A 14567-nucleotide genomic window follows, 5' to 3' on the forward strand; every position below is an offset into this window, starting at 1 on the left:
GGCGCCTAGACCCTAGACAACCACCTGAATTGAGAGAATGATAGCGGACAGTTCCATTTGAATTGAGACGATACCGTCTGTCACACACTTGACAGTTTCCTCTTGGGTGGCCATCTTCTTGGCTGGAAAGAGGCTGTGTGTCAGGTGCGACATGTGCCATGCCTAGATGTGATGACGCCTGGCTGCCCCCTGAGTGCACCCTCTCCTTCCCAGGTGGAGAGTAACACGGCAAGCATTACCTCCTGGGGGAGTTGGGCATGGCCTGGGCACCGTGTGTGGGTAGGCTGTGTGTTGATGGGCGGCTGGCTGGGTCGGGCGCAGGTAGCGGGGTGGGGGAAGATGGCGGGCGAGGGTGGTGGAGGGGGGGCACGCGAGGGGCACACACACACAGGGGCACACACGATTTATATATATATATATATATATATATATATATATATATATATATATATATATATATATATATATATATATATATATATATATATATATATATATATATAATATATATAGTAATCTCTTTCAAGAGAGATTTAACCTGCTCTTTCCTATATCGCGTTACTTCTATACGTCTGCAACATCAAGTTACCACATTCAAGAATATATAATAGTGGAATAACAGACGTCTCTACAGGGAGAACACTACCTTACTCTCACTCCTCACCCCCCTCCTTTACTGTCGGTTCACCACCTCGTCGATCACCAAACGACCACTTCAAACCAACACTCTCCCCATTGGTGAATCAGCGACGCCAGCGCCCTTTGCATCGCCTACATATAGTCTCGCATGAGCAGTTGGCCTCAGAATATTCTTGTGCTCTAGAGCTGACATTTCTATCTAAGCATATGTCATGAATATTAGTAGAGGTCTCAGCCAGCTCCCTATTCTCAGCACCGTTAACTAATTTTTGTCCTGCTTATTGTAGAGTAATGTAATCATTATTATATTTTATATTGTGTTTTGTCTTTGTCTCTAGTTTTTGATCCACACTGTACATAGCCAAGGGATTATCTTTATTTTGTTTCTATTTGTTTAAAGTAAATTAAAATTCATTATTTATAAGATTTGTTTTGCGTGTTTTTCCCTCTCACTTTACCACAGGAGACAACCGCCAAGCAGTCAACATTTTGTTTCTCTCCTTTTTTTTTCTAATGTGATTGGCATTTCCACTAGCCATAGAGAAGACTGCCTTAACACCTACATTTATAACACTCGTCACTATATATATATATATATATATATATATATATATATATATATATATATATATATATATATATATATATATATATATATATATATGTGTGTATATATATGTATGTATGTGTGTATATATATATGTATGTATGTGTATATATATATGTATGTATGTGTATATATATATGTATATGTATGTATGTATGTATGTATGTATGCATGTATATGTATGTATATATATATTTTTTTTTACCTAGAAGGCGTACCACCTCTGGTGCAAGTGTAGGGACCCATAGCCTCGGAGAAGAAAATAAAGAGTACTCAAAGAAGACCTTGTGTATCTTCACTGAACACTTTAATATTTTTTTCTCCTACTACCCCTATTCTTTTGGTATGTATGTATATATTTCTAACTTTATTTGAAAATTTCATTACACAAAAAGGGATACAACATTGGTTACATGCAGGGTACAAGGCTACTTGTCACAAGTTGTAGAGCTCTTCCAGCTCCTCAGATGGCGGGCAGGATCCATGAACGCAGTGAGCATTTCCTCTATGGATCGCCACATTAAGGCGCTGAAAGAGAAAACTGGCAGCTCTAGGGTCTCTAGTAGTTTCAATTAACTTGGACCCCAACTCCTTCAAAAAAACTAACAACACTTTTACCCCAGGCACCAAGTGTCTCTAAGACAATGGGGACAAAATTTGAAGTGGTGCTCAAGGTCTCTGTGTTTACGTGACTTGGCTGTTTCCCGGTGATTGGCAGCACCTCCTGCTTGTGTAGCACTGAAGTCAACATAGGTGTTGGCTAAAGTTGAAACGCAAGTGTAGTCCCACACCAACTGTTTACCATTCTTACAGTGGTTCACCGTGATTCCATCTGGACGACCGACAGGCTCATCAGAGTTGCGGGACATTAGGTAACGGGGCTCTCTCTCTGCTGGACAACCGGCTGTGGTAAGGCTTCTCTTAATAATGTCGTTAACCTCGCAGTGTCTTGCATGCCATCCTCCGGTCCTTTGGCAGAGAAGGCCATGCCGTCCGTACCTGTCGGCCACTGCCTTGCCGCAAATACACCTGTATTCGGTGTGGATTGGGGCAGCGAGGCGGAGAGCCACGGCAATTCGGAGGGGCTGCGGTGTGAGACGGGTGCCGGTTGCTGACTTTGAGGTTGCTAATAGGAAGTCACCTGCATGGGGAGCTGCTACAGCTCTAAGTCGGGCAGTGGCATGTGGTGTTGTCGCAGCTTCTAGCAAAGTCGCAGCTTCTTGGTCGGCAATGGGACAATCCCAGCTGGATTGCTTATGGGCTTCAGAAGGCAGTGGTTGGGGTGCTGGTCCTGCGAGAAAGACCCATTTGGATGTGCACTCTGTGAAGATGGAATCATGTATCCCTGCCCGTTGAGCTAGGTGTTCAGGTAGGATCCTTCACCAAGTTGTCGGACGCCACTGAAGAGGACTGGAACGCTGGTACAGCAATTTGTGTTGCTGTGCGCACACCAAGGCCCCCGAGTCTGACAGGAAGGGAGACCTGTTTCCACTGTGAGTCGCTGAGAGAAAGGTTGAGGGCTTTTTCTAGCATTTATTTCAGCAAGTTGTCGTACTCTTCTAATTTAATATTAATGAAAGATGGCGAACATCGTAGAAAGTAGGTCAGCCTGGGGAGGGACAAGCATCTGGTGATGAGGTAAAGTGCATCATGAGCATCGATGTCTTCAATCCTCTCGTTCATCCTCTTCAGGTCAGTGATCTTCTTACCAAGGACCTCGTCGATGGCCTTCCCTCCAAGAGGAGCACCTAGGAGTGTGCTGTCCTCAGGGATGGTTGTATGAATGTCAGGCAAAACAACCTTTATTCGCTCTATTATGTGCTGGTTGGTGGAGGTTATTTCGCACTTGGAAGAGTTCAGGGTGAGGCCTTGACTTGCTCCTTGCTCCTGAATTATTCTTATGGCATCCAAGAGTGAGTCTGGGGAAGCCAGCTTGAGTACCATCGTCCAAAAACAAAATATTGAGCTCACTGGACAGGTTATCGGTGTCTTCCTTGATGACTAGGCAGAAAAGAAAAGGAGCAAGGGGGTCACCCTGTTGGACACCTTCTAGTGATTCAATTTCATGTTCCCCAAATAGCAGAGTTAGATTCCTGCTGTAGCATGAGTTTACAAATGGGTAGAGGGAAGGAAAAAGGCGATGAACCGCACTGAGTACTGCATCCCTTCTAACCAGATTGAAACCATTTTTGAAGTCCAGCTTTATCAGGGCTTTTACATCCGTAATGTTGGCAATGTAGGCTCTAGCTGTATGAGCCGCTGCCTCACACCCTTGGGGAATGCCAAATCCAAGCTGTTTTGGCTTCAGCATGTCGGCTGCTGCCTGACTAACTGTTCTAGAAGCAGCCTTAGCGACGAGGCGCCGGAGTGAATTGCCTACAGCTATCGGTCTGATTCCTCCATCTTTTTTCCTCAGGACACAGAGGGTAGCGCCAAAAAAGAGAGGCCGTATGGTCTCTGGTATGTTGCCAGTTAGACACGTGTTGGAGAATCTAGGTAGTTCCACCAGGAAGCCCTGAGCAATGTCTCCCTGTGCAAGGTTGAGCATTTGTTTGATGTGGTTGGGTCTTAGTCCTGTGAACCCACCTGCTGATCCCGGTGGGAAGGATAAAGCTGCTTTATGCACCACGGATTCGAGCACACACAGGGGTTCCGCTCTGTTGGCACCGACTAGGGGAACACTGTCATCACGAGGAGCTCTGGGTTAGTGTTTTTCTCTCAGGGCTTGTGCTGTATTGGCATTCCTGGTGGCAACTGTGTCTTCACTGATGATGACTCTGATTGCCCCTATTGTGTTGCCGTCTTCTATTTTCTTGCTGACAGTAGCTCTGATTTTGGATGCCTCGGTTGTACTGTTGATATCTTTCCTGTGGTGGGTGTTTTTGGCACGGGTGGGGAGGGGTGCCTGGTTGTCCTCTCTAGGAAAACTATTTAGAATAGAATCTCTCTACGAATCTCTCTAGGATTAGAATCTCTCTAGGAAAACTATTGAGAATGCTCATCAAACTTGCAAATCCCTGTGTTAAGTTTGACCTCATACAATCAGCTGCTAAGCAAAAAACCAACCTCTATATAAATGAGTGCCTTACAGAGCAGCGTGGATCCCTCCTCTTCAGGCTGCGTAAAATTCGCAAACAAAAACCTGGTCTTATCAAGCAGTGCTACACTAGGAATGGAACGATCATTGCAAAGAAGGAAAGTGCAGGAAAAAGATATGAAATAAAGTGCGACCAACAACTACTGGCCTTCTTTAGTGATTGTGGTATATCTGAAAACCTGAACCCGACCAATGCCAATACTTAAAATAACTCTTTGAGTGCCTGAGCCTAACCTAACTTAATCTAACCTTGTCCAAGGTGCTGTCTCTGCCTTACCATTTACCTAATGTTCTCTCATTCATATAATTTCCTAAGTCATCAGTCAAGTCTCCATGCACTTATGCAAGCATCCACCTCAGTATCATTGTAAAATTTTACTCTTAAATCTAATCTTACCCTATTGTTTTTAAATTTTAAATTTAATTGTCCTGATTTATGTCATTTATTGAAATTAATTATTGATCTCATTTTGTTCTCTTAATTAAGTTCATATTAATTATAGGTTAAAAACTAAGCTTATATAGATAATTATCTTTAAGATTATTTTACTTTACATTCTTCATTTGTCAATTTTTTTATATATTCATCTTGACAGTCTCTACTGATATTTTGTTCTCTCCACTAAACTTGTGTATCCTTCAACGCTATCTAGTGATCTTAATCCTGCTTCTAATTGTTTCAATTCTTTTGTTCACTTGCATTTATTGTTGTGTTTTGCTATAATTATTCTCTAATTATAGCAGACTTAGTATTTGTGTAAGCATTTACCTCAGTGTCTTAGTAAAATCTTGCTCATAAATATAATCTTACCCTGTTATTTTTTTTTTAATTTTTAAACTTAATTGTAATTTGATTTATACATCATTTATTATAATTAATTATTGAGCTCATTTTGTTTTCTTAAGTTCATACTAATTATAGGTTCACAACTAAGCTTTATTAAATAATTTATTCTTAAGATTATTTTTACTTTACAATTATTAATTGTCTCTTTATTTTTTGCTATATATTATTCTTGTCAGTCTACTGATTTTTTCTTCTCTCTTAACCTAACTACTGTATCCTTCCTGGCTATCTACGGGGATCTTTACTCTACTTCTAATTGTTTCTATTTTTTGTGTATCTACGTTTATTGTTGTGTTTTGCTATAATTACTTTCTATTTACAGCAGATCTGGTATTTAACTATTCCTGTAAATGCTTATCTTATTGTATCGTGACATTATTGTATCTATATGCTTACTGATATTGATTCTGATCGAAATCTTCTGTCCCATACCCACACAAATCAGCGCATTGATCATCATTATTGTAGGTATTACACAGCAAATCTTGCAAAAGACAAACTCCTAAATAGCACCTGCTTATCAGTTTACAACCAAAATGTTAGGTCACTTGGTAAACATTTAGATGATAAAAATGCACTACTCACAGCACTAGGTACTAAATTATCATTCATCATTTTAACAGAAACTTGGCTAAGCAATGACTATATCCAACTCTACAATTTAGCAGGTTATAAAGTCATTCATAACTACAGGCCTAACAAAAAAGGAGGTGGCACAGCAATATTTTACAAAGATACCTTCATCTGCAATAATGTCATTAGTGATAGAGACGACTATTGTGAATATACCTTTGCCAAGTTCTCCAGTAAATCCCTTAAATCCTCCCTGACTATCGGTGCCATCTATAGATTTCCTAATACCAACGTAGCTTCATTCTCAGACAATGTAAGGAATCTTATCATAAATAACAATCTCAACAAAAATCACATCATTCTGGGAGGTGATTTCAATATTAACCTGGGTCTTCAAAACAACCCTCAAGTTGACTATTTCCGTAACAGCATGCACTCCTGTATGCTAATCCCCACAATCACCAAGCCCACCCGAGTCACTCAAACATCTGCCACTACCCTGGATCACTTATGGACTAATATAACAGCTCCCCTTACATCTGGGGTAATCTATGACAGAACTACTGACCACTATCCTACCTTCCTCATAGCAAACATGGACACAACACCACCAGAAAGCAAGAAACTCTCTTTCAGGCTACGCAGTGAATCAGCTTTAGGCAATCTCTCTAATGCACTTCACAATATTAACTGGGAATCTGAATTTAATAATACACGGGATATAAACTCATTTACAATCCTCTTTCTCTCCAAAACTCTTAGCCTCTACAACACTCACTGTCCCCTCCTTACCAAACAAGTAACTGATCAACGAACAAATAACCCGTGGCTCACAAGTGGCATAATTAAATCAATCAACAAAAAACATGAATATGAAAAGAAATTTAGGATTGGCCTAGTTACAAAGGAAGTAGTTAAGAGGTACTCATCAGTGCTTACCAGTATCATAAGAAAAGCTAAACTTTCATATTATGAGACTAGATTCAAAGAAGCAAAAGGAAACATGAAAAGCAAATGGAAAACCATCTCTAATATCCTAGGAACTAAACAACACTCCAACAACCAGATAACACTCTCTAAGGATGGCCTTACACTGTCATCTGATTTAGAAATGGCGAATGAATTTAATAGCTTCTTTTCATCGGTTGGTGCTAACCTTGCCAGTAAAATCCCACAGACTCAGACACATATCAACACATATCTCTCAGGCAGCTATTCAAACTCTCTTCTCCTTTCACCAGTCAGCCCGACAGATGTTGTGTCCATCATACACTCACTAAAAACCAAAGCTGGGAACATCAGTGAAATCCCATCCATTGTATACAAGAGCGCCTCCCATGCCCTTGCGCCACCTATAGCTCTGCTGGGTAACAAATCCTTTGAGTGTCATACCTTCCCTGATATCCTTAAAAAAGCAAGAGTAGCGCCAGTTCATAAAGAAAGTAATCCGGCAGACATAAACAATTATAGACCAATATCAAACCTACCCATACTATCAAAAATATTTGAAAAAATTATCTACAAACAGCTCTACTAATATCTCGTATAATTCGACATTCTTAGCCCCTGTCAGTTTGGCTTCCGCTCCCAAAAGAGTACCAACGATGCAATTATTAGTCTCCTTGATATAATTTACTCAGCCCTTGACAAAAATGAGTTTCCGATTGGACTCTTCATTGACCTGAGAAAGGCCTTTGATACTGTTAATCACAATTACCTCTTACGTAAACTCCATCATTATGGAATCCGAGGCCATACACTGGACTATATCCAATCTTATCTTAGTGATAAACACCAATGTGTAGCCATCAATAATATAACCTCTCCCACTCTACCAATAACCGGTGGAGTGCCAAAGGCAGCATTTTGGGACCTCTCCTATTTCTTATATACATCAATGATCTGCCTAATGTCTCTAACATTCTGAAAGCTATTTTGTTTGCTGATGATACTACCCTCATCTACTCTAACCCCAACCCACATACACTAAATAATGTTGTTAATAATAAACTAAAAAAAGTCCACTTATGGATGTCAACCAACAAACTAACACTTAACATAAAAAAGACCTACTACATCTTATTTGGAAGCAAATCTACAAATGCAATTCAGCTTTAGATAGACAATGTAAACATTAGCAATAAAAATGATGGAAAGTTTCTCGGCCTATTCCTAGAAAAGAGACTCCACTTCAGTACCCACATCCAACACATAACTAAGAAAGTCTTTAAAACAGTTGGTATACTCTCCAAAATTAGATATTATGTACCTGACTCTGCTCTTATCTCTCTATATTATGCACTAATCTATCCCTATCTTAATTATGGTATCTGTGCATGGGGTTCAACCACTGCAAACCACTAGTAATAATGACTGAGGAAGCTAGTGATTTGTCTCTCCTAGCAGGGACAGCTAGGCATATGTTTCCAAACAGGAGAAAGTTGTGCCAGGCTTGGATGGTTCCGGGAGAGTCATTGACCTTCTTCAAGAGGCTGGATAGTTTGGCTACCGCTTGGGGGCGCGCAGCTTTGGGGATGTGCTGCAAGGTTCCAACCGATGGCAGTCTCCGTGGTGTAGTGGTAAGACACTCGCCGGGCGTTCCGCGAGCCCTATGTCATGGGTTCGTATCCTGGCCGGGGAGGATTTACTGGGCGCAATTCCTTAACTGTAGCCTCTGTTTAACTCAACAGTAAAATGTGTACTTGGATGAAAAAACAATTCTTCACGGCAGGGGATCGTATTCCAGGGACCTGCCCGAAACGCTACGCGTACTAGTGGCTGTACAAGAATGTAACAACTCTTGTATATATCTCAAAAAAAAAAAAAAAAAAAAAAAAAAAAAAAAAAAAAAAAAAAAAAAAAAAAAAAAAAAAAAAAAAAAAAAAAAAATGTTGCTTTGATAGCTTCTAATAGGTTCTCAGTCGAAATGAAGCTGTTGAAGGTGTTTTCCCTGACTGCTGGTGTGGAATTCTGATTGATACTCTCTTTGGGAGGGCGCCACATGCCCGAACAATCGGTTCCGTTGTGAGCATGCTTGCGCACATCCCCCGTTACGCTTGAGATTCCACACCTTGTCACACACTTGGCATGTGCCGTACCTGTCGGCGATTGATGGCTCCTCTTGGCTGAGAGAAGCCTAGCTGTCAGTCGTGACCTGCGACATCGGCGGGCGCTGGGCGGGTGCTAGGCAGGTGCTGGGTGGCCGCTGGGCGGATGATGGGTGGGCGCTGGTCGGATGATGGGCGGGCGCTGGGTGGGCGCTGGGCGGGCGCTGGATGGGTGCTGGGCGGGCGTTGGGCGGGTGCTGGGCGGCCGTAGCGTGGGGGGTGGACACAGGGAAGTAGCAGATGCAGTTGGATGGGGCTGGGGGGGGGACTGGCACCTCTCGACTCGTAGGTTAGGTGACGGTACACACTTGAGGGTATGGGAGAGGGGGGAGGAGGGGTGGCAGAGGGGTGACACTAACACGTTTGTATAATTTCGAGATATATCACTGCAGAATATTGTACACTTGTAATCTGGTTCACTGTGGACTCGATGCACTTAAAACACGATACCTGTTTCCTGAGAGCTGAGGTATCTAGTTTTCAGGGATGTTTTCATAAATACTTACACACGGGACACCCCCGTCGTCTGACCGCAAACATCCCATCGGCCCCCCCCCCCCCCCCACCCACCAACCCCCAATCATAGCTGAGGGAGCCTTTCAGGGTGCGCTTGTTGGCCCTCACTGTAGTTCAGACGCTTCCACGCTGCCTATCCACTTCTTTGATCATCAGAGTTGCGCGGCATTAGGTAACGGGGTTCTCTCTCTGCGGGACAGTCAGCTGTGGTAAGGCTTCTCATATTAAAGTCATTAACCTCGCTGTGTCTTGTATGCGATCCTCATGACTTTTGGCAGAGAAGGCCATGTTGTCAATACCAGTCGGTCACTGCCTCGCCGAATATAACTGTATTCGGTGTGGATTGGGGCCATGAGGCAGAGAGCCACGGCAAATCGGAGGGCCTGCGGTGTGAAACGTGTGCCATTTGCTGACTTTGGGGTTGCTAATGGAAGTGACCTGCATGGGGAACTGCTACACCTCTAAGTCAGGCAGTGTCATGTTGTCACAGCTTCTAGGCATGTCACAGCTGCTTGGTCGACAATGGGACCATACCAGCTGGATTTCTTGTTAGCTTCACAAGGTGGGGGTGAGGTGCTGGCCCTGCAAGAGAGGACCAGCACCTCACCGCCACACACACACACACACACACCCGTAATTACATAAGTGTAATTACCTAAGTGTAGTTGCAGGATGAGAGCTACGCTCGTGGTGTCCCGTCTTCCCAGCACTCTTTGTCATACAACGCTTTGTAACTACTGACGGTCTTGGCCTTCACCACCTTCTCACCTAACTTGTTCCAACCGTCTACCACTCTGTTTGCGAAAGTGAATTTTCTTATATTTCTTCGGCATCTGTGTTTAGCTAGTTTATATCTATGACCTCTTGTTCTTAGAGTTCCAGATGTCAGGAAATCTTCCCTATCGATTTTATAAATTCCTGTTACTATTTTGTAGGTAGTGATCATATCACCTCTTTTTCTTCTGTCTTCCAGTTTTGGCATATTTAATGCCTCTAACCTCTCTTCGTAGCTCTTGCCCTTCAGTTCTGGGAGCCACTTAGTAGCATGTCTTTGCACCTTTTCCAGTTTGTTGATGTGCATCTTAAGATATGGGCACCACACAACTGCTGCATATTCTTGCTTTGGCCTAACAAAAGTCGTGAACCATTTCTTTAGTATATCGCTATCCATGTATTTAAAAGCAAATTCTGAAATTAGAGAGCGTGGCATAGGCTCCTCGCACAATATTCTTTATGTGGTCCTCAGGTGATAGTTTTCTATCTAGAACCACCCCTAGATCTCTTTCTTTATCAAAATTCTTTAAAGATTTCTCACATAACATATAGGTTGTGTGGGGTCTATGTTCTCCTATTCCACAATCCATAACATGGCATTTATTAACATTTAATTCCATTTGCCAAGTGGTGCTCCATTTACTTATTTTGTCCAGGTCATCTTTAAGGGCATGACAATCATCTAAGTTTCTTATCCTTTCTATTATCTTAGCATCATCAGCAAACATGTTCATATAATTCTGTATACCAACTGGTAGATCATTTATGTAGACAATAAACATCACTGGTGCAAGAACTGAACCCTGTGGTACTCCACTTGTGACATTTCTCCAGTCCGATACATTGCCTCTGATCACTGCCCTCGTTTTTCTATCAGTTAGAAAATTTTTCATCCAAGTTAGAAGCTTACCTGTCACCCTCCAATATTTTCCAGTTTCCAGAACAACCTCTTATGTGGAACTCTGTCAAAAGCCCTTTTTAGGTCCAGATAGATGCAGTCAACCCAACCATCTCTTGCCTGTAATATCTCTGTTGCTCGATCATAGAAACTGAGTAAATTCGATACACAAGATCTTACAGATCGAAAACCATACTGTCTGTCTGATATTATATCATTTCTCTCCAGGTGTTCTACCCATTTAGTTTTAATTATTTTTTCCATTTTTTTGACTATTACACTTCTCAATGATACCGGTCTATAAGTAAGAGGGTCTTCCCTGCTTCCACTTTTGTAGATTGGAACTATGTTAGCCTTTTCCACACATCAGCTATAACTCCTGTAAACAGGAATGCCTGAAAAATCAGTTGAAGTGGAATGCTGAGCTCAGGTGCACATTCTCTCAGAACCCATGGTGAAACTCCATCTGGACCAACTGCCTTGTTCTTATTTAGCTCCTTGAGCATTTTTTCCACTTCATCTCTAGACACCTCTATGTGCTCTATGTTGTTCTCTGGAATTCTTATTGTATCTGGTTCCCTGAAGATTTCATTTTGTACAAACACACTTTGGAACTTTTCGTTTAATGTTTCACACATTTCCTTTTCATTTTCTGTGAATCTATTTCCCATTTTCAACCTCTGTATATCATCCTTTACCTGCAATTTCTTGTTTATTAATTTATTGAATAGACCTGGTTCTGTTTTACATTTGTCTGCAATCCCTTTTTCAAAATTTCTTTCTGCCTCTCTCCTCATTGCCGTGTAGTTGTTTCTCGCATCTTTGTATCGCTGGTATGTTTGGGGTTTGGCCTCTTTCTGTATTGATTCCATTTTTGTGTCTTTTTGTCTCTGGCCCTCTCACACTTTCTGCTGAACCAATCCTGTTTCCTAGTTCTGCTTCTCTGTTTTGGTATAATTTTTTTTGTGCCTTTATCATATATTTCACAAAACTTGACATACATCTCATTCACTTCCTTACCTAGCAACAAGTCTGTCCAATTATACCCACTAAAAAAATTTCTAAGGTTGCCATAATGTCCTCTCCTAAAATCAGGTTATTCAATTGCATCAACCTTCATATTTTCTTCCAGATTATAACGCATTGCATACTTTATTCCCAAAAAGACATGGTCACTTTTACCCAAGGGAGGAAGGTATTGAATGTCAAATATTTCTTTCTCCTTCCTGGTAAATATCAAATCTTGCATGGAGGGAACGTCCCCTTCCCTCATCCTCGTAGCTTGTTTAACATGTTGATACAAGAATGTTTCCAGGATTAGGTCTACAAATTTACAGGTCCAGAAATCTTCTGTTTTAGCTTCATATGCTTCCCAGTCTATGGCTTTCAGGTTGAAGTCGCCGACTATCAACAGTCGTGAACTATCGTTATCCGCTCTCGCTATGATCTCTCTCATTATTGTTATAAGACCTTCTCGTTTACTATCTAGCTCCTCCTTTGACCATGTGCTGCTTGGTGGTGGACTGTTTGCATTTATGATCATTAGTTTATCATCCTCATGGCAGATCTCAAGTGCTATTATGTCAACTTCTTGTGGATTGGCAGTTATTATTTCCTTCACCTTTAGGTGTTCTTTCACCAGCACAGCAACGCCACCGCCTTTCCTAATTTTTGTATCCCGTCTCCAAATTGAGTAGCCCCTTGGGAATATGACCTCATTTAAAATTGCATCTTCAAGTTTTGTCTCCGTGAGTGCAACAATGTCTGGTGTCTGCAGCTGTATTACATCACTTAACTCCAATATCTTCGATCTTACTCCATCTATGTTGGGTTATGCAATCTTCAGGAACTTGTTCCCCCTATTCTTATTTTTCACTCCCCCTCTCTCTAATGATTTTGTTGGTTTGCCTTTATGTATCACTTTACTGGTCAGCCTACCCCTATCACTTTGTAGAAAAAAGAATTGATTTATTCTTCATTCCTGCTCTCATTTAAACGTTTTGCCTCGGCGAGGTTTAGTTTCAGCTTCTCTCTATCTTCTTTTGAAAGATCTCGTCTTAACGACCACACTTTCCCATCCTCATCACTTTGTAATTTTCTAGCATTCCTTAGTACTTCTTCCATCTGTTGGCACCATTTAGGGTGATCCTCAAAGGTCGATCTTTCCCTTTTACATATCTGCCTATTCTGTAGTCACACACATTCTCTATGGTTGTAAGACCTTCCACGAGGCCAACAATTTTATCTACTACTTTTGCTTCTTCTACAGCTCTTTCTAGCCTAGATGTTATCTCCTTTTCCTTGGAGCCAAAAATTATCTGGGACTTGCTCCGATCAACTGAGTTTTGCACCAACTTCGGGTTAGATGCCAATTCTTTTCTCACTTCCAGCCTAATGTTTGTTTTATCTTGGTTGCTGCAGTGTTTGACTTCCTTTACTGCTTCTTCTATTTTTTCCTTCTCCTTGGCCACTTGTGCATAAGTGAGTTGCATATCTTTGTTGCACTGTTCTATTCCCTGTGTCACTTCCTCCATCTGTGCTGACAAAAGCTGTTTCTCCTGTTGAAATTCCTTACCTAACCTATTGTAGTCATTTATGTTTAAATTTACTTTAAATTCTTCCAAAGCTATTTTTAAGAGTTTATTTTCTTCTTCCATGGCTTTGCAATTTGTTTCCAATAGAATCTTATCCTTGCGCAAGTCTTTCACTACACCCTCAAGACATACAACTTTGCTATTTAAATGGTCATTACTTTCTTTCAATTTACTAATTATTTCTACATGAGAGGTCACTATAGTATCTAATTTTACCAACTTGTTGTATAGACTGGTTATATCAATGCTTTCTTCACTGAATCCAACAAAATCAAGGTCTGTTTTGTATTTCCTCTTGCCGGCGGCCATCTTGAATGTTCTTCTCTGCACTGGAAACACTAGGGCAACTTTTTCTCATCCAATTTTTCACTTCCCTTGGCACATTCCTGTTATCTCACCTATTTTTCAAAAGCACTATACCTTTATGTACTCTGGGACACCACTCACTATCATCATCCTGTACTACATTACTTAGGACTGTTGAAATATGCTGGAGCTCCTCTTGTCTGCCTCTTGGGAAAGAACTTGGGATAGAACCGTGTGTGTGTGTGTACTCACCTAATTGTGCTTGCGGGGGTTGAGCTCTGGCTCTTTGGTCCCGCCTCTCAACCGTCAATCGTCAATCAACTGGTGTACAGATTCCTTAACCTACTGGGCTCTATCATATCTACATTTGAAACTGTGTATGGAGTCAGCCTCCACCACATCACTTCCTAGTTTATTCCATTTACTAACTACTCTGACACTGAAAAAGTTCTTTCTAACGTCCCTGTGGCTCATTTGGGTATTCAGCTTCCACCTGTGTCCCCTTGTTCGCATCCCACTAGTGTTGAATAGTTCATCCTTGTTTACCCGGTCGATTCCCCTGAGGATTTTGAAGGTTGTGATCATGTCCCCCCTTACTCTTCTGTCTTC

Source organism: Procambarus clarkii, chromosome 2, assembly GCF_040958095.1.
Source record: "Procambarus clarkii isolate CNS0578487 chromosome 2, FALCON_Pclarkii_2.0, whole genome shotgun sequence".
NCBI classification, from domain to species: domain Eukaryota; kingdom Metazoa; phylum Arthropoda; class Malacostraca; order Decapoda; family Cambaridae; genus Procambarus; species Procambarus clarkii.